General features: G+C 44.6%; 1 protein-coding gene across 9 annotated transcripts in view; it reads right to left on the bottom strand.

Moving 5' to 3' along the window:
• RAI14 (retinoic acid induced 14) overlaps positions 1–18,970 on the bottom strand; it is a 176,230-nt gene extending 157,260 nt beyond the window's left edge. For 2 of the 9 annotated variants that reach the window (XM_009240629.3, XM_063724081.1), the window contains exons 1-2: positions 18,834–18,920; positions 16,249–16,325 (exon numbers count right to left, since the gene is read on the bottom strand). The gene's annotated coding sequence lies outside the window, so the exon portion shown is untranslated. Of the gene's footprint in view, positions 1–9,877; positions 9,992–16,248; positions 16,326–18,000; positions 18,301–18,833 lie in introns of those variants that run through there. The other 7 variants (XM_002815478.5, XM_002815479.5, XM_063724083.1 and 4 more) reach the window with 6 other exon arrangements.
• Between the last annotated feature and the right edge of the window lie 3,072 nt (positions 18,971–22,042).

Here is a 22,042-nt window from a genome sequence, read left to right as displayed (position 1 = left end):
GATTGGTGGTTGTCCAGGGCTGGGAACGCTAACAGGAAGTAATTGCAAATGCCATAAAGGATCTTTCTAGGGTGAGGGAAATGTTCTAAAACTAGATGGTGGTGATGACAGCAAAATTCTGTTAATTTACTAAAAGTAATTGAATTGTATACTAAAATTAGTGAATTTTACAGAAAGTAAGTTCTATCTCAGTGAAGTTGTTCTTAAAAAGATCCAATGGCCCGGGTGTGGGTGGCTTATGCCTATAATCCCAGCACTTTGGGAGGCAGGGGCGGGTGCATCACGAGGTCAAGAGATCGAGACCATCCTGGCCAACATGGTGAAACCCCATCTCTACTAAAAATACAAAAATTAGCTGGGTGTGGTGGTGCACACCTGTAGTCCCAGCTACTTGAGAAGCTGAGGCAGGAGAATCACTTGAACCCAGGAGGTGGAGGTTGCAGTGAGCTGAGATCACGCCACTGGACTCAGGCCTGGTGACAAAGCAAGATTCAGTCTCAAAAAAAAAAAAAAAAAAAAGATCTAATGAAGTCTGAGCATGGTGGCTCACGCCTGTAATCCTAGCACTTTGGAAGCCCGAGGCAGGCGGATCACCTGAAGTCAGGAGTTCAAGACCAGCCTGGTCAACATGGTGAAACCCTGTCTCTACTAAAAAATACAAAAATTAGCCAGGCATGGTAGCAGACGCCTGTAATCCCAGCTACTACTCGGGAGGCTGAAGCAGGAGAATCACTTGAATCTGGGAAGCAGAGTTTGCAGTGAGGTGAGATCACGCCACTGCACTCCAGCCTGGGCAACAGAAGGAGACTCTGCCTCAAAAAAAAAAAAAATCCGATGCAAAAAGCAAAAGGGAGGCCCATATACAAAGGAACTGGTTATGAAAAATATCTTTAGAGTGAGTAAGAGAACAGGTTCTATTCATGGTTATATTTAATCCCTGTTGTTAACCTAGAAAGAATGAATTGCCAAAAGTTGGCTTACTACATATTCATTGGTTCTTTGACTCAGTTTTGAAATAGGGAAACTTGGACTCTCACATTCTGGAATGTTGGAGACGTCATTTACAATGATCGCAGTGGTGCCATTTGGCTTGTGAATCTCTTTCCTTACCCAGGCATCCAGTGTCTTAATACTTTTCAGAATAAGGAATATATAAATATGTTAATGACATAGATTCTGTGAACTCTGACGCCCTAGAAGGGAGTGGAAGGAAAGCCACGAAATTATTTCTGCTGCCCTAACTATCATATTTGGCCATTACTCAAACACTGTGTATTCAAAAAAAGGATTTTTTTTTTTGTCTGCAGTCCAACAGAGAGGTGGTGCTGGCCCACATGAAGGCAGGCCTCCCATTTCCTTGAGCAGAATGCTGTGGCCTGGTACTCCAGTAGTGGATCCATAAGTGGTCTGATCAACAGGGCACAGCCTTCCCTCCTACCCTCCCCACCCACTCCAACCAGGTCATTCTGGTAACAGCTGCTCCCCTAGAGGTGGAAATGTCTCTGCATCAGGGCTATTCAGAGACTCTAGGATTTTTAGAGTTGGGGGAGGGAAGGTAGACCTTCCTCTCTGGGTGAGAACTGGGAAACCAGGAGCCTGGTAGCTGCCCAAGACCCAGTTCTAGCTGGTTTGAGAGAGGGAACAGAGGCGGGGGTGGGAACGGGGTTGGGGGGTGCTGATTCCAGGGATCCCTGAGGCCCTGCTATAGCCACACCCTTTTAGCACAGGATGTGGGGTCACATAAGGCAAGTCACGCCCCTTCTAGCCTAAGCTATTTCAAGTTGGGTCTCTGACACTTGCCCTCAGGCACCAAAGTATTTGTCAGTACTCTTAGGTTGCAAGTGACAGAGACCCAACTCAGATGCCACAGTAAAAGAGGTGCCTAGATCTTCAACAGCGCAATTGCAGGTTGCATTTCAGTCTGTTCAGCCCATTCCTGAAGTCAGCAGTTAAACTTACTTCATGAAGCTACAGAAGTGAAATATATAATAGGATGACCTACAATGTCCCCTTTGAATCTGCAGGTTAAGGAGGGCATGTTTATCATTCACTTGTTTGGCTATTCGCTGCTTGCGGATCTGTCCCGTCCCATTGCCCTCACACAGCCTCACCTCATAAGTCCTCCATTCATTACCCTCCTCTAACATCAGTACAGTCACTGAAGGAGACCTTGCTGGCAATCCCAAGTGTGAGTCTTCTGGGCTATTTCCATTCTGAAAGTAAGTACTGCTCTTTGGCTCTCCTATAGAAATCAGGCCAACAATGAAAACAATCACAATTAACTAGAAGTGAATAGCATTAAACAATTTTTAAATCCTCAAGAAATAAAAAGACACTGTAACGGCTGGCTCTAAGAGGAAACGGTGCTTGGGGTCTGGAGATGGGGTGGACCCTATCTTCTCTGCTCTTCTGGCACTTGACGCCACAGAACTGAGGGAGTACAAAGGAGGGAAACAAGGAAGCTTGTTTCCCTTGAGTACAGGCTAAGGAGGAATAGGAAAAACAAAACCTTCAGGATAGGCAGAAACAATGTGAGAAGGACAGACTGTGGGGAAGTTGCACTGGGGTACAGGGTGAGAAGGGGTGCTGGGGCTCAGCTGGATCAGGAGACCTCAATGCTTAATGATGAATAGCACTTAATCCTTGAATAGTGGTGAAGGTATGATACGAAAACACACTGTCACCCTAATTTATTCTAAACAAGACACATGGAAGAGACACCACCACCTAACCAAGGCATCACTCCCCAGAGGCCATGCCAGCCTGGATTTGCCACACTACAAATAGAAAAGCCCTTCAGATATTTTTCCATCACAGAACACTGCAGGCTGTTCTATGCCTGGGCTATGGGGGCAGCTAGATCCTCCTGCCTGATGAAGACAAACTCCTGTTAACTAAATTTGAAACCCTAGACTTTCTTTCAATTTTCAACCACTTTCTGTGTGCAGGCATAAAAAGCAAACAGCACTAACATGAAGGACGGGGAATGCTTCTATTAACCAGTAAAGACTGAATATGCTCCCCACCGCACCCCACACATATCCACAAACATACATACCTTGCATCTAATGCAAGAGTTTTACACGGTAATAGCATTAAGGCTACTCAAGAACTTACAATTTATGAGAAAAGATAAGAAGCCTCTAATTTCTTACTCATGTCATATGCACTGAATCCCAACTAGAAGCCAAGTATTATACAGGTGATACAGAAATATGGACCATAGGACCCCAGCCTACAAAATCATTCAGTTTTTTTTTAAATAAAAAGTCCACATGGGTTAATGCACTTGCACAAAAGTAGAGATATGGATTTGTAAACCCAAAAATCAAATGTCCATTATCCCATGTATAATTAGTTTGTGATGAAGCTATTGTAATTCTCTACAGAAATGCTTAAAGCTAAGGGCAAAATCCTAGTTAACTGGGTAAGAGGGAGCTTAATCAAATATGCATTTATTGAGGACATTCTAGATGTCAGGTAGAGCGGGGTTACAGGACCTATAATATGTCTTCTTTATAAGAAGACATATTATTTAGACCAGTACTGTCCAATACTATAGCCACATGTGGCATCTGTGCATTTGAAATGTGACTAGTGCAAATTGAGATGCACTGTACATGGGATTTATACAATGGATTTCAAAGACTAGTAAAAAAGAATGTCAAATCCATCATTAGTAAGTTTTATATGGATTACATATTGGAAATAATATTTTGGATACACTAGATAAAATTATTAAAATTAATTTCATTTTTAAAAAACTTTTTATTGTGGCCACTAGATAATTTACTATGATTTATGTGGCCTGTATTAGTGGTTTGCTTGTATTTTTATTAGACAGTAATGATTAAGATTTTTCCCTTCAAGCAATAGCATCTTATTATTAATACTAACAAAGCAGATGTCAAATTAAGCAGAAAATGTATATGCTCCCAGCTTTAACATTCACTTACTATCATAAGATCACAAAACAAATCTAACAAATACTGGAGGTTAATAATTAAACAATGATTGAAAGTTGTAATTTAAAAGATTCACTCTGCCACACGTAGAAGGGATAATTAGCCCACAATTTTATTTCACTCAAAGGCTGATGGACTCCTAGTGTGTGCAAACTCAACTATTATCCTGCTGCTGAGAAGACGATGTCTGTCTATGAAAGGGCTAGTTTACCACTCAGGGACTCTCCTGTATTCTCTCCCCCTTTCCCTGGTGCCAAAAGACCATCCTCAATTAGGGCTGACAAGGTGCACTCATGGGGCTATGTTTATCCTCCTTATTGTTCTTAAGAAGCTATAGCTTTTACTTGCTGTACAGCATCTAACAAAGTAAGACTGTGTTAGCTTATCCTAGCCCCAAGTTTTCTGTAGTGGAGGCTGAAAACCAAAAAAACAAAAACAAAAAATTATTACCCTGTTATATACTATTCAGAAAACATGTCTGAAAATTTTCCAAAAACATCAATAGGGAATTAACTATACCATTGCTTCATGCTAAGAGCTACCATTTTCAGTTTAACCAAGATGTTACTACTCTGCGTCTAGATTATGGTTGAAGCAACACAAGTTCTCTGGTGAGACTGAGGACCTTGTTAATGCAATCTGGAGTAAGATAAGACTGGGGACTAATAAAAGAACACATCTTTACATTGTTCACATTACACAATGACATAATAATGGAAGGGTAAATAGAGAGAATGCTAATACAGAGAAACGGTTGCAAATTGAACAGAATATGCAAGGCAGATGTGTTACAATAACATATGGGGCAACCTCTCTTTATTGCTATAGATTATAATGGCAGGAATAATCATGTTGGCCAATGTATCAGTAGTTCCTTAAAGGAAGGGTGATAAAGAGCATGATGACATTAGCAATGATAATAACAGCCACAATAGCTATCCTTTAAAGATTACTTCGCAAAATTTTATTTTTTAAATTATTTTATTATAAATGAATATCATCTCATTTAATGCCCACAAGCACTTCAGAATTAAATTCTATTGTTATTATTCTCAGCTTCCAGACTAGGAAATTGCAGCAGAGAAAGTTTATTTAGCCAAAGGGGCATAGCTTATAAACAGAGGAGGCTAGATTAAACTAAGGTTCAAGTTCCAAGCCCAACACGTGACACTAGGCTTCACGTGAGACAACACCAGTAATTTTTAAAAGTCTGGCCAACTGACCAATCTTTTTAGTACTTAAAAGAAAAAATTCAGTTGCCTTCAAAGAGTCCTCAGAATTACTGCTGGCACATAGAGGTCCCTCTAGGAAATGTGAATGGACCAATTTGCAAAGGCATTCCATTCCTTCTGGCTGTTTGTCCTCACACACCCCTGCCTCACTGGAATGGAGTAGCATCTTTATTTCTTTGTTCTCACATGTAGAGCATATGCTTAAGGAATAACTTTATTAAATTCACGGAGTCAACAAATCCTCTTCCATATAGCTTTGCTAAAGATACAAAGTCAATATCAGAGAAAATATAAAGAGAATTATAGACAAGTGAAGTGGCTATTTTTACATTCGCCTGGGCTGACAGCAGACTGGGATGGAGGTTTCCATGTCTTGGCAACAATTTGGAAAAGCAGAACATTTAGATACTTATGTACTTCTCTAACATTAGGACATTTCTGTTCCTTAAGAAATTATTCCATCCTGCACAACTCTCTCTAACCTATAAAAAAGGAAATAATGCAATTCTTCAGGACAATCTGAACACTGATATTATACAAATGCAATCCTGAAAAACATCACCCAGTGAGACAAGAATGGGGCAGAGGTGCACAGTGCTATTGTTCGGGAAGCCACACACAAAAGCGCCCACAGCCGGCAGCCTGCCACCCGAGCCTGTAGCACTTATCACCAGGACAGGGTGAGCCGCTCCTTGTTTCTTTTGCCACAGTGGATATAAACACCTACTTTCAATTTATTTGGTCAAAGAGGCATAGAATCAAATACCCTTTGTTGTAGGGCCTATGCACTTAAAAATAATCAGGGGTTGTTCTAAAGAAGAGAGAGAAAGCAAGCCTGTTGCCAAACAAGGCACAAACAGTAACAAAGCCATCAACAGATTGGCCGGGAGACAGGCTTGAGATAGGTATCACTTGGAGGAAATCAGTGCATTGTGTGCCTGTCTCATTAGGCTTTTAGAGACTGTAGAAGAGGAGCAGTTGCAAAAGGAAACAAATAGCACACCCAACACTGTGAAAAGTTGTATAGCACAGAAAGAACCTAATTACTGGCTGGGTGTGGTGGCTCACGCCTGTAATCCCAGCACTTTGGGAGGCCAAGGCGGGAGGATCATGAGGTCAGGAGATCAAGACCATCCTGGCCAACATAGTGAAACCCCATCTCTACTGAAAATACAAAAATTAGCTGGGTATGGTGACGCACGCCTGTAGTCCCAGCTACTCAGGAGGCTGAAGCAGGAGAATCGCTTGAACCTGAGAGGCGGAGGTTGCAGTGAGCCGAGATGATGCCATTGCACTCTGGCCTGGGGACAGAGCGAGACTCTATCTCAAGAAAAAAAAAAGAACCTAATTACCTAGGAATTTATCAAGATTGCTGAGTGGCTGTATACATCATGAAGTTAGTGGCAGACATGACTTTTTCCTCAAAAAACAAAAACACTCCAAGAAAATCTTGGATGGTAAGTATATGGATATTGATGACAGTTTCCATGCCTATATTTTAAATAGTTTTTTTTTCCCAATTTAAAAAAGCTCATAAGAAATGTGAAATGTTTTTCTCAAAAGAGAAAAATGATATCAACTCCAAAGAAAATCTGAGAAATTTTTTTATTTCTTTAAACAAATACCCAAGAAGGTTGTGAGAGCATTTGAATCAACTTGTACCCATGATAAATAGAAACTGGGCCTGAAGTGGGCCTTGGCTTGGAGACAGAAAGATGGAATACTCAGCACCTTGCCTGGTGCTATGGCCTCCTAACATGTTAAATAAAGGACACTGAACCCTTCTTGGGGCCCACCTTTTTTTTTTTTTTTTTTGAGACAGAGTCTCGCTCTGTTGCCCAGGTTGGAGTGCAATGGCGTGGTCTCGGCTCACTGCAACCTCCACCTCCCGGGTTCAAGCAATTCTCATGCCTCAGCCTCCCAAGTATCTGGGATCACAGGCGCGTGCCACCATGCCCAGCTAATTTTTGTATTTTTAGTGGAGATGGGGTTTCACCATGTTGGCCAGGCTCGTCTTGAACTCCTGACCTCAAGTGATCCACCCGCCTCAGCCTCCCAAAGTGCTGGGATTATGGGCGTGAGCCCACCCCTGTCTTAGCTGCCTTTCATAGAGAAGAAAGAAAATGCAGCTGGTTGTCCATGAGCCTCCTGGCTCACAAGTTCCCATATCCTCTGGGTGGGTGAGAAGAGGCCACAGTGTATGGCTCTCCTCACTTGGCAACAGAAGTAATTTCTTTCATTTTTGAAAAAGGATCAATCACCAATATGTCAGCTTTCATAGGAGGAGATGTTCAAATTACTTGAGCATTCTTGTCAAATTAAGAGCCTCAGCACAGAATCTGTGAACTCACCAACAAAGCCTGACAAACATTTGTTACATGGTTCTCACAGCCAAGGGCCTGGGTCCTGCACCTTTTCTGACCTTCGTGCTGCTGCTCAATGCCATTGGCCTCCCCTGGAACTCCCAATTTTTCCTCTCTTCTTCGAGATGAATTGTCCAAGTCTATACAAGTCTTCTGCACTTAAGACTTAGGAGTCTTTCCTCAAAAATCAAAAGTATCCCAAGGAAATTCTGGATGGTAAATATATCATTATTGGCTATAATTTCTATGCCTATGTTTTAAACAGTTTTTTTCCAATGCAAAAAAATAATAATAATAATAATAATAAAGGCTCAGGCAGGGCGTGGTGGCTCATACTTGTAATCCCACCACTTTTGGGAGGCCACAGCAGGCAGATTGCTTGAGCTCAGGAGTTTGAGACCAGCCCGGATAACATGATGAAACCCTGTCTCTACAAAAATAGAAAAATTCACCAGGAGTGGTGGTACACACCTGTAGTGCCAGCTCTAGGGAGGCTAAGGTGGGAGGACTGCTTGAGCCCAGGAGGTCAAGGCTGTGGTGAGCTAAGATTGCACCACTGCACTCCAGCCTAAGGGACAGAGCAAGATCCTGTCTCAGAAAAGAAGAGAAAAGTGAACATTTTCTCAAAATAGAAAAATGATATCAATTCCAAATAACAATTATAATTAGCTAAATACAGGAGTCTCAAGGTCACTGTTGACCTGTGAGAGAAACAGAAAAGTATAATGTGTAGAAGCGCAGCGCTGAGCAGCCAGTACTAGGGTCTCATCCATCTCTGCCTCTCATTAACCATCCCTTTCCAAGGGGCCATTTCTCTAGGCCTCAGCCTCATCTGTGAAAAGAATTCCCTCCCACCACCGCCACCCCATTCCCACCACTAACAGTCGCCTTGTACTGTGGCAGATTGCGACCATATCTAACCTGGCTAAAACTCTTAAGTCCCCGAGGGCAGGGCTTGTCATTCATCCAGAGATCTTCTAATACCCAATTATCCTATCAACACATACTGGTAACGGGAAACCTGACAATGACTGACAATGACTACGGCCAGCCCTGACCTTATTCGAGGACAGTCCAGCAGCAAAGTGCCTATGGCAGAGAAGGTGCTCAAGTCAATTACAATGACCCATCTAAAGAGCTTCTGTCAGGTCAGGCAGGCAGCCTCTGTTACAGGCAGGTCCGCAGCCCTTTTTGCTTGGTTTTTGACTGAAATGGCTTGAGGACGTCACCCAAGGTGAATGCTGATAGAAGCAGTTCTGAGTACAGCTGACGTGGCAGTCCCTTCCCCCATGCACAATACTTCCCACAGAAGCATGTTTTCCTCCAGAAGAGCAGGCTTCCAGCTGAGGGTCAGTTCCCCAACTAAAAGTGTGGCCCTGTCTTCTTCAGGTCCCCATCAAGACAGCCCCATCAGGCTGGGGGGCCAAGAAGAAAAAGGCAAAGTGAAGAGCCAGTTGGGGATGTTTCCCCCACTGGGCTGAGCAGCCAAAGGCCTACCTGTGAGCCTAGAAGTACTGTCAGGGGGTGCCTGGGACACCTACTGTGAGACTAGGAGTACTGTCGGGGGGCCGGGACATCTGTGAGCCTAGGAGTACTGTCATGGGGGGGCGGGATGGGGGGGCAGGACCTCTGTGAGCCTAGGAGTACTATCGGGGAGCGGGGACATCTGTGAGCCTAGGAGTACTGTCAGGGGTTGTCTGGGACACCTACTGTGAGCCTAGGAGTATTGTCAAGTGGGGTGCGGGACACCTCCTGTGATACCACAAGTATTGTCAGGTGGGGCCTGGGACATCTCCATTCCCTCCTGTTAACAGCAAAACTGGGAAACTGCTGCCACCAAAAGCTGGAGACAGAGCAGACCCAACTCCTTGGGTTGAGAAACTTAAGACTCATCCTTAGAATTCATCAGGTCTCTGTGAAATAGTCATATTACAAAACCACCTTTTCATTGCATCTAAATTGCATTTTATTATATCCAATAGAAACAGATCCTAAAAATGGTCAACACACAGTATGTTGATTGGTTGACATAGCAACCAATGACTAGTTTTCAAATTGAGAGTATAAAACCCACAATTATTACTTTTCACTCATGTATGATAGGTTATCGAACTGTGGGTGGCGGGGGGTGGGGAATAGCGGCACATGATAGAAAAATAGAGCCCTTGTAATTGTATTCTCAAACTTTGAGAGGTGGTCATTGTGGGTTCTTAACCTGGGTATTCCAAAGAGGTTTATAAATGGCCTTAGGGCAAGGAGTTCCATGAAACTCATGAGACTGATAAAAATTATGAATTTATAGCATCATTGTACATACATCAGTTTCTCCAAGGAAGAATGGTCCAAAACCCCCATCAGATTTGCAAGTGTCCATCTATGCCTCATGAATATTTAAGAATCACTGCTGGATGGTTTTCTCTGGTTTGCAAACGGATTCTTCTTAGAGAAAAAAAAAAAAACAGAAAGAAAAAAAAGGAAAACACTTTACTCTGTGCTGCCCTAGTGCAAAAGGAGGCTTCTCTGGCCTTTTATTCTCCACCAGTTAATGCTGCCTGTTTTCTGAGTGTCTATCACTTCAGTCAGCAAAAGGAAGTGGACAGACTTAGTGAATGTGAAAAGAGGTAGATGCTGCTTGTTAGTTTTAGAGTTATTACTTCTTTGAAAAGAACAGCTAAATTAAGCAAACTCATTGCAAAAACGTGGAACCAACCCAAATGCCCATCAATCAATGAGTGGATAAAGAAACTGTGGTATATATATGTATGATGGAATACTACTTAGCCATAAAAAGGAGTGAATTAATAGCATTCACAGTGACCTGGATGAGACTGGAGACTATTATTCTAAGTGAAGTAACTCAGGAATGGAAAGCCAAACATCGTACATTCTCACTCATAAGTAGGAGCTAAGCTATGAGGATGCAAAGACATAAGAATGACAAAATGGACTTTGGGGACTCAGGAGGAAAGGGTGGGATGGGAGTGAGGGAGAAAAGACTACAAATAGGATGCAGTGTATACTGCTCAGGTGATGGGTACACCAAAATCTCACAAATCACCACTAAAGAACTTACTCATGTAACCAAACACCCAGTTCCCCAATAACCTATGGAAATAAAAAATTTAATAAATAAATTAATTAAGCCAACTGAACTTATCTGGAAATCATAAGAAAAAAGAATATCTTATCGATAACAATACCTAAAATGGATATGAAAAATTAAGTTGAGCTTTAAAAGGTAATATAATAAATAAGTGTAAGGGAAACTGGTTCCTTGATAATAAGCTTTGGTGTTCACTAAATGTCAATTTTTTTTCTTTCTTTTCTTTTTTTGAGACAGTGTCTCGCTGTCACCCAGGCTGGAGTGCACTGGTGTGATCTTGGCTCACTGCAATATAAATACACTTTTTTTTTTAAAGTAGATACGGGGTTTTGCCATGTTGCCCAGACTGGTCTTGAACTCCTGAGCTCAAGTGGTCTGCCCTCCTCGGCCTCCCAAAGGGCTTGGATTACAGGCGGTAGCCACTGTGCCTGGCCTAAATGTCAATTTAAGAAAAATAAATAAATAAATAAGGAAAGAAAAAAAAGAGTCCATGTATTTCCTTCCACTGTACAGTAAGCTTCTTGGACTACAACCACCTTTTCTCACAACTAGATTCTGTTTATTTAGAAGCAGGGATTAGCAAATCATGAAGAACTTCCCAAAGATGTCCCCTTGCCCCGCTGTGACATATGGTCATGGAATTATACAGCAAGACTAATTTCCATATTAGTCTTGGGACTGGCCTAGATCACAAGTAAGGGACTACGATCAGAAGGGACTGGCTTAGATCGCAAGTAAGGTTAGATGAGGTGACACCGATCACAAAAACCCAGCTGGTGAATCAATCAAGACACAATGCACAAACTTCCGCAAAGAGTGGATAAGGAGGAAAAGTGTTTCTTTCACATCTTCTGAACTTCGACTTGGCACGTTGCTGCTGATTTCTGCCTTTCGATTATTGTTTAATTCTCCTCTAGACTAGGACAACTCTATATCTGATGACCGCCATGAGGCGCTTAATGACCTCTGAGGCAGGAGTAGTTGAGAGATGTTAATCTCCTACTGTGTGGCAGATACTCTACTGGACACATAGAATATGAAATTGAAGAACAAGGCATGCTTCCTTCAATCAAACAGAAGAATGTACTGCTTTGTTTTTAAACACATGGTTAAGTCAGTAAAGTTACTTTTTATTTGTATTTATTTATTTTTTTAGACAGGATCTCACTCTGTTGCCCATGCTGGAGTGTAGTGGTAAGATTTTGGCTCACTGCAACCCTTGATCTCATGGGTTGAGGTGATCCTCCCACCTCAGCCTCCCGAGTAGCTGGGACTACAGGAATGCACCACCATGCCCAACTAATTTTTGTATTTTTTGTAGAGACAAAGTTTCGCCATGTTTCCCAAGCTGGTCTCTAACTCCTGGGCTTAAGCGATCTTCCTGCCTCAGCTTCTCAAAGTGTTAGAATTACAGGTGTGAACCACCATGCCTAGCCAAAAGTTACTTTTTAAAATACTGATTAGATTTGCTGATATCTCTCAGTGGGCCTGATGTCAAAGACGAGGCTAATTTTTTTGTTCATTGTAGATGGCTGGAGCTAGAAAATTGACATTTGATGAACAATTTTTATCTTTTGTTGAACCACCTGTACTTTTCAGCTCATGACTAACTACAAAGGCAAGAAATATCTTTAGACTGGGCATGGTGGCTCACACCTGTAATCCCAGTACTTTGGGAGGCCAAGGCAGGCAGATCACTTGAGGTCGGGAGTTCGAGACCAGCCTGGCCAGCCATGGCCAACATGAAACCCCATCTCTACTAAAAATAAAAAAATCAGCCAGGCATGGTGGCATGTACCTGCAGTCCCAGCTACTCAGGAGGCTGAGGCAGGAGAATTGATTGAACTTGAGAGGCGGAGGTTGCAGTGAGCCGAGATCACCCTATTGCACTCCGGCCTGGGCGACAGAGTGAGACTCTGTGTCAAAAAAAAAAAGGAATCTGTTTAAATTGTGCAACATTTTAATAATAATCATATAATTCTATGTTTATGGTTTTCAACTTAAAGTTTAACCCTATCCGGATCCATAATATACTTATTTCTTTCAATATCATTTTATTACAGAGGATACAATAAGAAATGTAAATGGTGTACTTCAGTATTCTAGTAATGTTTTAAAGGATATCATCAGTATCGTATACCTAATATAGTTCACTGGGAAAAAAATCTAGACTCCTTTTCCCTGTCACCATATAAAATACATCCAAGAGGCCTCTGATATATTTAGCTTTGTTTTGTCAACTCCTATACTCATCATGCAAGGTAGAGAAAATTCAGTTGGCTTCTAGTGAAACAATGCATTAGTGCTATAATAGTGAATGTTTTTTGTGCCATGAATTAAGGACTGTACGATGTGGCAATTCTTAGAGTATACCTAGGTAGCTTTCTACATATTAGTTGCTCCAACATCTTCAGATTAAGGTTCTCATTTTCCTTCCATCATGAAAAATACATCCCTCCTCCCCCTCCAAAAAAATCCTCACAGATAAAGGCACAAAGTCAGGACAATGATGATGTACACTCTGCAACAATCCAACAAAATACACTTTTTGTTCTTAGAAACGCAGTGTGGATGGGGGACAGTGGCTCATGCCTGTAATCCCAGCACTTTGAGAGGCTGAAGCAGGAGGACCTTCTGAGCCCAGGAGTTCAAGACCAGCCTGGGAAACATAAGGAGACCTTGTCTCTGTAAAAAGTAAAAGAAAAACTAGGCAGGTGTGTTGGCACGCGCCTGTAGTCCCAACTATTCGAGAAGCTGAGGTGGGAGGATCGCTTGAGCCCAGAAGTTCCAGAACAGAGCAAGACCCCATCTCAAGAAAAAAGAAAGAAATGCAGTATGCTTCATATTGCTTGGGATGGCTGCTGGCCTGTTAGTGCAGATGTCGTGTGGAATACAGTCAGCATCTATTGGTTATGCATCTTCTACATTCATCACATTGGAAAACGAGGTTATCACAAAAGGAAAGGTGGGTGTGCTTCCAAGCACCATGTTACTTATGTTTTCCTCTAAATTCAGGATTAGGCAAAATGTTGGGAGAAAAAAAGTCTGAAGATATAAGTGGCTTGTAGGATATATCACATAGATTTAAAAGGAGTAGTTTCCCTAGAAGACATTTTTTTTTTACCCTGAAGGAACCTGTAAATATGAGATATGGTGCACTTACCAGCACCATTTAGGATATCCAGTAAGTGTTAAAGGCGAAATTCCACAGAGAAAAAATCACAACAAAAAGCATATCCATTTGTTCATCAAACATCTGTTTACCTACTAGGGGTCAACATTGTTCTAGACACCATGAATACAATAGTAAACAAGAGTGGCAAACTCCACGCCTTTGTGGAGCTCATAATCTAGTACAGAATACTGATATAAATTATAGATTGAGTATCCCTAAACCAGGAATCTGAATCTGAAATGCTCCAAAGTCTGAAACTCTTTGAGCACCTACATGACACCAAAGGAAAGATCCACTGGAACACTTCAAATTTTTGGATCAGGAATGTTCAACCATGTAATACAAATACTCCAAAAATTTTAAAAATATCCAAAATCTGAAACACTTCTGGTCCCAAGCATTCTGGAATAAAGAATACTCAATCTATACATGGCAAGCTAGAAGGTGGTAAGTGCCTTGGAGGTAAATAAAGCAGGGACGAGGTTGCAGGCTGGACTGGAAGGAGGTGTCTGAGCATACACCTGAAGGTTTGACACAGCCACATAGACGTCTAAGGGAAGTGCTTTCCAGGTAGTGGGAAGAGCACATGCAAAGGCTCTGAGGCAAGACGCCTGGTGATCCTTTTGTAGAATTCACGAGCGTGATGATTGCATGTGTAACATGTGTCTGCCATGAACTTAGGGAAAAAAAAAAAAAAAAAAAGAATGTGCCTGGCAATTTGAAGGAATGAGGACGCCAATGTGTTTAAATGCCTTAAACTCCTTTCAGCCTGCGGGGTTACCATTAGGGGAAAAATGCGTCACTAACACAGCAACATTCTCACAGACTCTTAGAACAGGAATGTGCCTTTGTAAATGCTTACTTCTACCCCTTAATCTTACCAAAGAAATGAGGAAGAGGAGGTTGGGTGAGTAATCCAAGGTCACACGGCCAGTGAGTAGCTGAGAAAAGGTTTCTGCACAAGAATCCCAAACAGCACCACGGATTTGTCTCACGCTTCAATTTTATAATGAAGAGGCACTTTTTCTTTTTCTTTCTCTCTTTGAGTCGGAGTTTCGCTCTTGTTGCCCAGGCTGGAGTACAATGGCCGGCGGGATCTTGGCTCACTGCAACCTCCTCCTCCCAGGTTCAAGCGATTCATCTGCCTCAGCCTCCCGAGTAGCTGGGATTACAGGCATATGCCACCACGCCCGGGTAATTTTGTATTTTTAGTAGAGAGAGGGTTTCTCCATGTTGGTCAGGCTGGTCTCGAACTCCTGACCTCAGGTGATCTGCCTGCCTCGGCCTCCCAAAGTGCTGGGAGCTGAGACAGGGTCTCTGTCGCCCAGGCTGCAATGCAGTGGTGTAATCTAGGCTCACTGCAGCCTTGACATCCAGGACTCAAGCAATCCTCCCACCTCAGCCTCCTGAGTAGCTAGGACCACAGGCACAACACCACACCCAGCTAATTTTTGTATTTTTTGTGGAGACGAGGTTTTACCATGTTTCTCAGGCTAGTTTTGAACTCCTGAGTTCAAGCAATCCTCCTGCCTTGGCCTCCCAAAGTGCTGGGATTACAGGCGTGCAACACTACACCAGTCCCACTTTTCTTATTTAAAAAAAAAAAAAAAAGAAAAAAGAAAAAAATAATCCAGCCAACTAATGTAATCTTCTTAGAATTTAATCAATTTCACTTTTTTAGTCAACAGATAGCCAAGACCATACAAGCACCCTAAATATTTGTTGAAGAATGAATAATAAATGCAATATTACCTAAACTTCATTACCCTGCAACTAACTGAATAAGTGTGTAACAGAAAAATTTGTGCACAAGAAGACATCTCAGGATGTTTATTGTACAAACTGTTATAGTAAAAAGAAATAAAAATAAAAATAAAAATGGAAATAGAGTGTCACTCAGCAGAAAAAGTGTAACAGTAAAAAACTAGGCCAGGCACAGTGGCTCATGCACTGTGGAAGGCTGAGGTAGAAGGCTCACTTGAGGCTGAGAGTTCAAGGCCAGCCTGAGCAACATAGTAAGACCCTGTCTCTACAAAAACGAAAAAATATTAGCCAGGCATGGTGGCATGTGCCTGTGGTCCCAGCCACTTTGGAGGATGAGGCAGGAGGACTGCTTGAGCCCAGGAGATTGAGGCTGTAGTGAGCAGTGATCATGATACTGCACTCCAGCCTGGGTGACAGAGCGAGACCCCAGCTCAAACAAAAAACAGTGAAAAACCAGAAACCCTAACTTACTCTTGGCAAGGGAGTAAATATACTATACTTTTTTCATACACTGGGATTCTCTGTAACAGCTAAAGTGAATAAAGATCTATTAATACATGTATCTCAAAAACATAGTAAGTTAAAAATGCAAGCTATACATAGGTAGAATTATGCCATTTATGTAAAAAGTTAAACACAAACTCACATGTATTTTTTTGTGGATACACTGTAGTTCCAAACATGCTTGGGAACTGTGTGCGCTAACTTCACATTAGAGGTTACCTGAGGATGGAGGCAAAGGAGTAGGAATAGATCAAATATTTAAGTTATAGTTTATTTTTCTGTGGGGGAGAGGTATGGCTCAAATATGAAAATATTAGCAACCATTAAACCTAGGAAGTAGAAGACAAAATGGCTTACTATACTGTTTTTATGTATGTTAGAAATATTTCATACTTTTTTATTTATTTATTTATTTAAGACAGAGTCTTGCTCTGTTGCCAGGTTGGAGTGCAGTGGCACAATCCCAGCTCACTGCAACCTCCACCTCCCGGGTTCAAGCGATTCTCCTGCCTCAGCCTCCCAAGTAGCTGGGATTACAGGTGCGTGCCACCACGCCCAGCTAATTTTTTTGTGTTTTTAGTAGAGACGGGGTTTCACTGTATTGGCCAGGATGGTCTCGATCTCCTGACCTTGTGATCCGCCTGCTGGGATTACAGGCATAAGCACCATGCCTGGCCCTTATTTTTATTTTTAAAGGATGGGAAAAAAAGGAACGAAGGAAGGGAGGGAGGGGTGGAGGAAGGAGAGGCAAAAGTTGTCTACTGCATTCTATTAATTCCAAGGCCCAGTTGTTCTTAACCTCCAAACCTGCTTCTTCACCTTTAAAGCCTAGGTGGTAGTACGTGTACCTGCCTAGAACATGCTTTGAGAACTAGCTGACTGGAGAGAGAATTTCACTGTCAGGTTCACTACTGGTGGGCGGGACACTACATCATTCCCCCACGGAATCCCTAGGGGGCTCAGCATCCTTTCTTTCTCTTCAATTCAGATAACAGTAATAAGATTTTCCAGCAGGGTTATAATCACACCACCACCACCACCACCTCCAAAAAGCCATAAAACAATAAATTCATTACTGAAGCATCTCAGTGAATGGAGATGAAAACTGTGCAACAGCCCAGCATGGGATAGCTCTCCCAATCTCTGTTAGACAAGCACTGGCTAAAATGTAAGAACTGGATCAATTTCCTCACATAAAATCGACTGTCTTACAAACCCAAGGGGGAAAAAAATCACATTTGTTAGGCATCATTAAGAAAAGATTATCAGATTATATCCATCGGTAATAAAACTCCAAGCCACAGGGCGAACAGGGACCTGCAGGCTGGGGACAGAGCAGCCAAAATCCAGCCTCCCTGTGATTCCCGACCTCTTCTCCAACTCTGTGCAAAGCCCGAGGAGGTGAGGCTCTTCGCTAAGGCGAGCTTCGGCTATGTCCTAGTGATGGACAGTTCCTCTCTGCCAGGCCCCTGCAGCCTTGAGACCACATTCCCCAGAGATCCGGCAACGTTTCCCCATCCCAGGCAGCCGGGCATTCTCCTCTCCCGGAAGGAAGACGGAATCCCACCCCAATCACCCGTGAGCTGCGGCGAAGAGAAGCCGCTGGTCCCGAGGCGAGGGGCCTCGAGTCTGCAGATTCCCCTTAACATTTCTGGGAGTAAAGTTGGGCTTAGCTGGGCTCCTGGCAAATAAAGAGGAGCCTGGAAAGACAGCCATGCTCAGGCCCCCATCAGGCCACTTCGGACCCCTCCACGCTGTGCTGGGTTGCATCTGCCAACTCCCCGTCTGTTGCTTCTCCAGGCTCTGAGCCCCCTCCACAAAAGGGGGATGCGAAACTCAAAGGAGTTAGGAGGTCAACCCTGCAAACCGCAGAAACTAAACCGACGACACCAACCTGCCCAAGAAGGCAGCGAAGGTGGTTGAGGACGACACCCCCACCCCCCACCAGGCAGGGGTCGCGGGAGATGGCGGGCGCCTTTCTGGTGGTTCCACGTCCTCCTTCCTCCCGAAGTCCCGGCGGCCCCGAGTCTGCAACTCCAGCATCCGTTCTCCCCGAGCTGCGGCGGGGAAAACAAGGCAGGGGGCAGGGGCAGGCCCAGAGGGGTCTCGCCCCCGCCCTTGGGCCGGCCGAGGGGCTCCCTGGAGTCAGAGGAGGAACAATAGCGGACCCCGCGTCCCGGGAGCCACCCGGAGTCTCCCGCTCGCACCTCCCTCCCCACCTCCTCCAAGTTCAGCCGGTAGGCGGATTGGGCTCAGCAGCACCGACGCGGGGGGAGCGAGGTGCCGCGCGGGGCGAAGCAGGTGGGACGGGGCGCACACTCCAGGGTGCACCTCCGGGTCTGCTCATTCATTCCCACCCGCGCTCCCTCCGCCGCGGCCCCTGCCCCGCGCCCCGCCGCGGCCCCTGCCCCGCGCCCCGCCCCAGCCGGCCTGCGAGTCGCGGAGGACCCGGGAAGAACCCTTCTCCTAACTTGGCCGGGTCCTCCCGCTCTACCCTCATCTCCACCTTCCTCTCCTTCCTCTTGTCCCCAGATCTGCTCTCCGCAGACAGTGGGCTGCCGGCAGTGAACCAGGGAGAGGTGGCGGGACCCCGGCTGCAGCCCGCTCAGCCGCTCCGCCCGGGCGCCGTCCCCAGCGCCTCCCGCGCCCGAGCTCCAGACACAAAGGCGGGGACACGAGCCCGGGACCCCGGGCCGGGAGCCTCCCAACTCCCTGCCGCGCACTCACCCCATCGAGGCGGCGGCGGCGGCGGCGCTCCCCGGACCCCGCTGGCTGCTCCACCCCGCCCGCCGCTTCCCCAGGAAAACGCGGCCGCCGGGCTCGCTTCCTGCTCGGCTTCCTGCGCCGCGGTCCCTCCTCCTCCCCCGCTGCGGGGGTCAGTGGGCGCCGAGCTCCCGGGCTAGGCCGGCGGGGCGGGGGCAGCGGCAGCACCACCACGTGGCCGCCGGGCGCCGGCCCCCGCCGACCTGGATCCAGTGGGAGCGGGAAGGGAGGCGCTAACCATTCCCCTCCCATTCCACCCCGCGCGGCCCCAAATTCCGCGAGTCAGGTGACCCGGCCCCGGGCTCTAGCTGGGACCTGCTGGGGGTGCTCCCAGCCCTCCAGCCCCCGGCGCATCCCCCGGGCCCGCGCGTCCCGGCTGTTAGTGGCTTGCTTTTAGTCTCCAGGGATCGTGGGACCCTTCTCCGCGGATCTGTTTCATCTTCTTAACCTGAAGTTAGTGGAAGCCCCCCACGCTCTGACCCCTGGGTTTAGGACGGATGAGATCCCAGATGCTGTTTATTTCTGATTAACTTCCAAAGTCGTTTGTGGTAGGGGCGAGTGTTTCAAAGTCACGGATCCAAGCCCCTTCTGACCAGAATCTAAAAGGTTGTTTTCCAAAATCATTGAACAGAAAGTAAAGTAGAATGTGCTCACGTTCTCCGGACTGAACCAATTGGTTGAAGTGACTATTTTCTAGCACTCATTGGGTGGTAAGGCAAGACTACCACCGTTCAGTGTTGTTCTGCTCAGGAGTTAGAAAGGAGAAACCTACAGCCTGAACTGACAGGCGAGATTGCGCATGGGAACGCCTTCAAAATAGTGTGTGGGAAGCCACGGGGTACAGGCTCACTGCCCCAGGTCCCCAACAGCTTCTCTTCCTATCCCAGCCCACTAAGGCCCGACCTTTGAATTACGATGGACTCCACCATTAATTCCAAGGATTTCAAAGCTCTCTATCTACCCACTCATCTAATTTGGGCTGGCTTTTCCATGCATTCTAGTCATGCTAACCAGCTGTGACTTCAGTTCTATTCACCAAAGCTCCTCCCTTCTCCTCGTTAGCTCTGCCTCCTTTGCTCAGGGAAGAAAGCTTTCTAGAATAAATAAAGTATTGAGTTCTTTCTGGGATCTACTGTAAGTCAATTGAACTTAAGATGGAAAAAAGGCCGATTCCAACAAAATTGAAATTCACCCTAACAGCTCAGTTTATAACGTGTCAGCTGCATATTAACATTTATATGGCAGATTTTACCTGTTCCCTCCCCCCGCCCCATCCCCCTCTCCCTACTAGGGAACAGCCTATCTCCCCTTTAACAGTTGAACTTGAAAAACAAGGATCAAAAGCCTTGTAACTAGCTGTAGGGTCTTCACTTCCTACCATTATACAGCAAAAGTTCCTTAGCCAGGTGAGGAACAGCTAAAGCAAGATGTACACTCCTCTTCCTGTCCTTTATCCCTCTCTCAAACAAAGTCACACTGTAAAAGAAACGTGAACTGGCCAACATTCTTTTGGTTTAATGCTGGCAATTTCTACAATAGTGTTTCATCGTGATTTTTGTTAATGACATATTGTAGGGTATTTAAGGGGAACATTACTGCCTGTGAGTTTTCTGCTGTATTTTTGCAGGTCAGTCTTGTTCAAGTAGGGGCAGCTGGGAGGATGGGATTTGGAGTATGGTACAGGTAGATGATGCTGTCTTGGAAATTCGACGTGTGTGTATTCTGTAGGAACAGTTGACATTTTGAAGGAGTTAAAATATTAGACAACATTAAACAATGATTGTCTAAGGCAGGCACATCTGACTTTGATTCATAGAGGTCCTGTCCCTGTTCTTTTTTCTCTGTCCCAGCCACCTCCAAAGAGCCTACCAGCCTATCACCTCTTAGATTCCTATTGGTGGCTTGTGTATGATTCTCCTTAGTTTATATTCCAACCCTCTAATGTCAGCAAATCTAACTCTGGATGAGAGATCGTTGTGAAAGTATTCTTATTTTTTTGGGCTGTGCCAAGATCCTTTTCCAGATCCCCACTTTTGAAACTCAAAGCAACTTTGTAGTCTGTAGACTGAGCATGGCAGCTAAGTTCTGCCAACTGCGGGGGGATTAGTGGGGAAGTAGGAGGTTTAATAGCATCTTCTTATTGGTTGTGTTGCCCAGGCCTTTTAGAATTGCTAATTGGGTTCATTGGATACATTGAATACCACCCTTTGATGAGAACCAGGCCCGGGTGAAAGGGTTTGAGTTAAAGAAGCAAAAATAAAATGACCATCTAACCTGTGTAAAGTAGTGAAATCTTTTGGGAGGAGCAGTATGTTGTATTCCTTTATCCAAATATCAAGGTAACAGCGGCGTAATATGTAGTGCCGTGAGCACCAAAAGCAAGGAGACTGGGTTTCCTGACCCATTTCTTTTACTTATTTGCCATTTGGCCTTCACCAAGGGTTTTAACCTCCCCTGTTCCCCCTTTCCTCATTAGTAGAAGGGAACATCAAAGTACATGGCTTCCAAGGTCTTTCTTTTCTTTTGTTTTCTTTTTTCTCTCTTTCCTTCTTTTCCTTTTTTTCCTTCCTTTCTTCCTTCCTCTCTTTCTCTCTCTCCTTTCTCTCTATCTTTGTCTCACTTTGGTGCCCAGGTGGGAGTGCAGTGGCACAATCATGGCTCACTGCAGCCTCAACCTCCAAGCTGAAACGTTCCTCCCACCTCAGCCCCCACCTCCCACCCCACTAGCTGGGACTACAGGTGTGCGCCAGCACACCTGGATAATTTTTTTTTTTTTTTTTTTTTTGGTACTTTTGGTAGAGACAGGGTTATGCCATGTTGCCCAGACTGGTCTCGAACTCCTGGGCTCAAGTGATCTGCCTGCCTCTGCCTCCCAAAGTGCTGGGATTACAGGCATATGCCACCATACCCGACCTTTTTCAGTTCTGACATCCTAAACCTATTCTCTTAGTTTGTAGACCCTTCATAAACAAAACTGCCCTGTCATTTCATGATGAAACATTGTTTTCTGATCACACTAGCAGGTCAGTCTTGTCAAACCAACACAATTGTAAACTCCAAAGAGTGTTGCCATCCAGGACATCACAAATGAAATTCATTGATTGAGTGGGCTTAATTTTTATTCTTGAAATTAAATTATATGATCCCTTTTTCCTTGCTCATCCTTCATCAAT

Source organism: Pongo abelii, chromosome 4, assembly GCF_028885655.2.
Source record: "Pongo abelii isolate AG06213 chromosome 4, NHGRI_mPonAbe1-v2.0_pri, whole genome shotgun sequence".
NCBI classification, from domain to species: domain Eukaryota; kingdom Metazoa; phylum Chordata; class Mammalia; order Primates; family Hominidae; genus Pongo; species Pongo abelii.
This window is presented reverse-complemented; position numbering and strand designations above follow the sequence as displayed.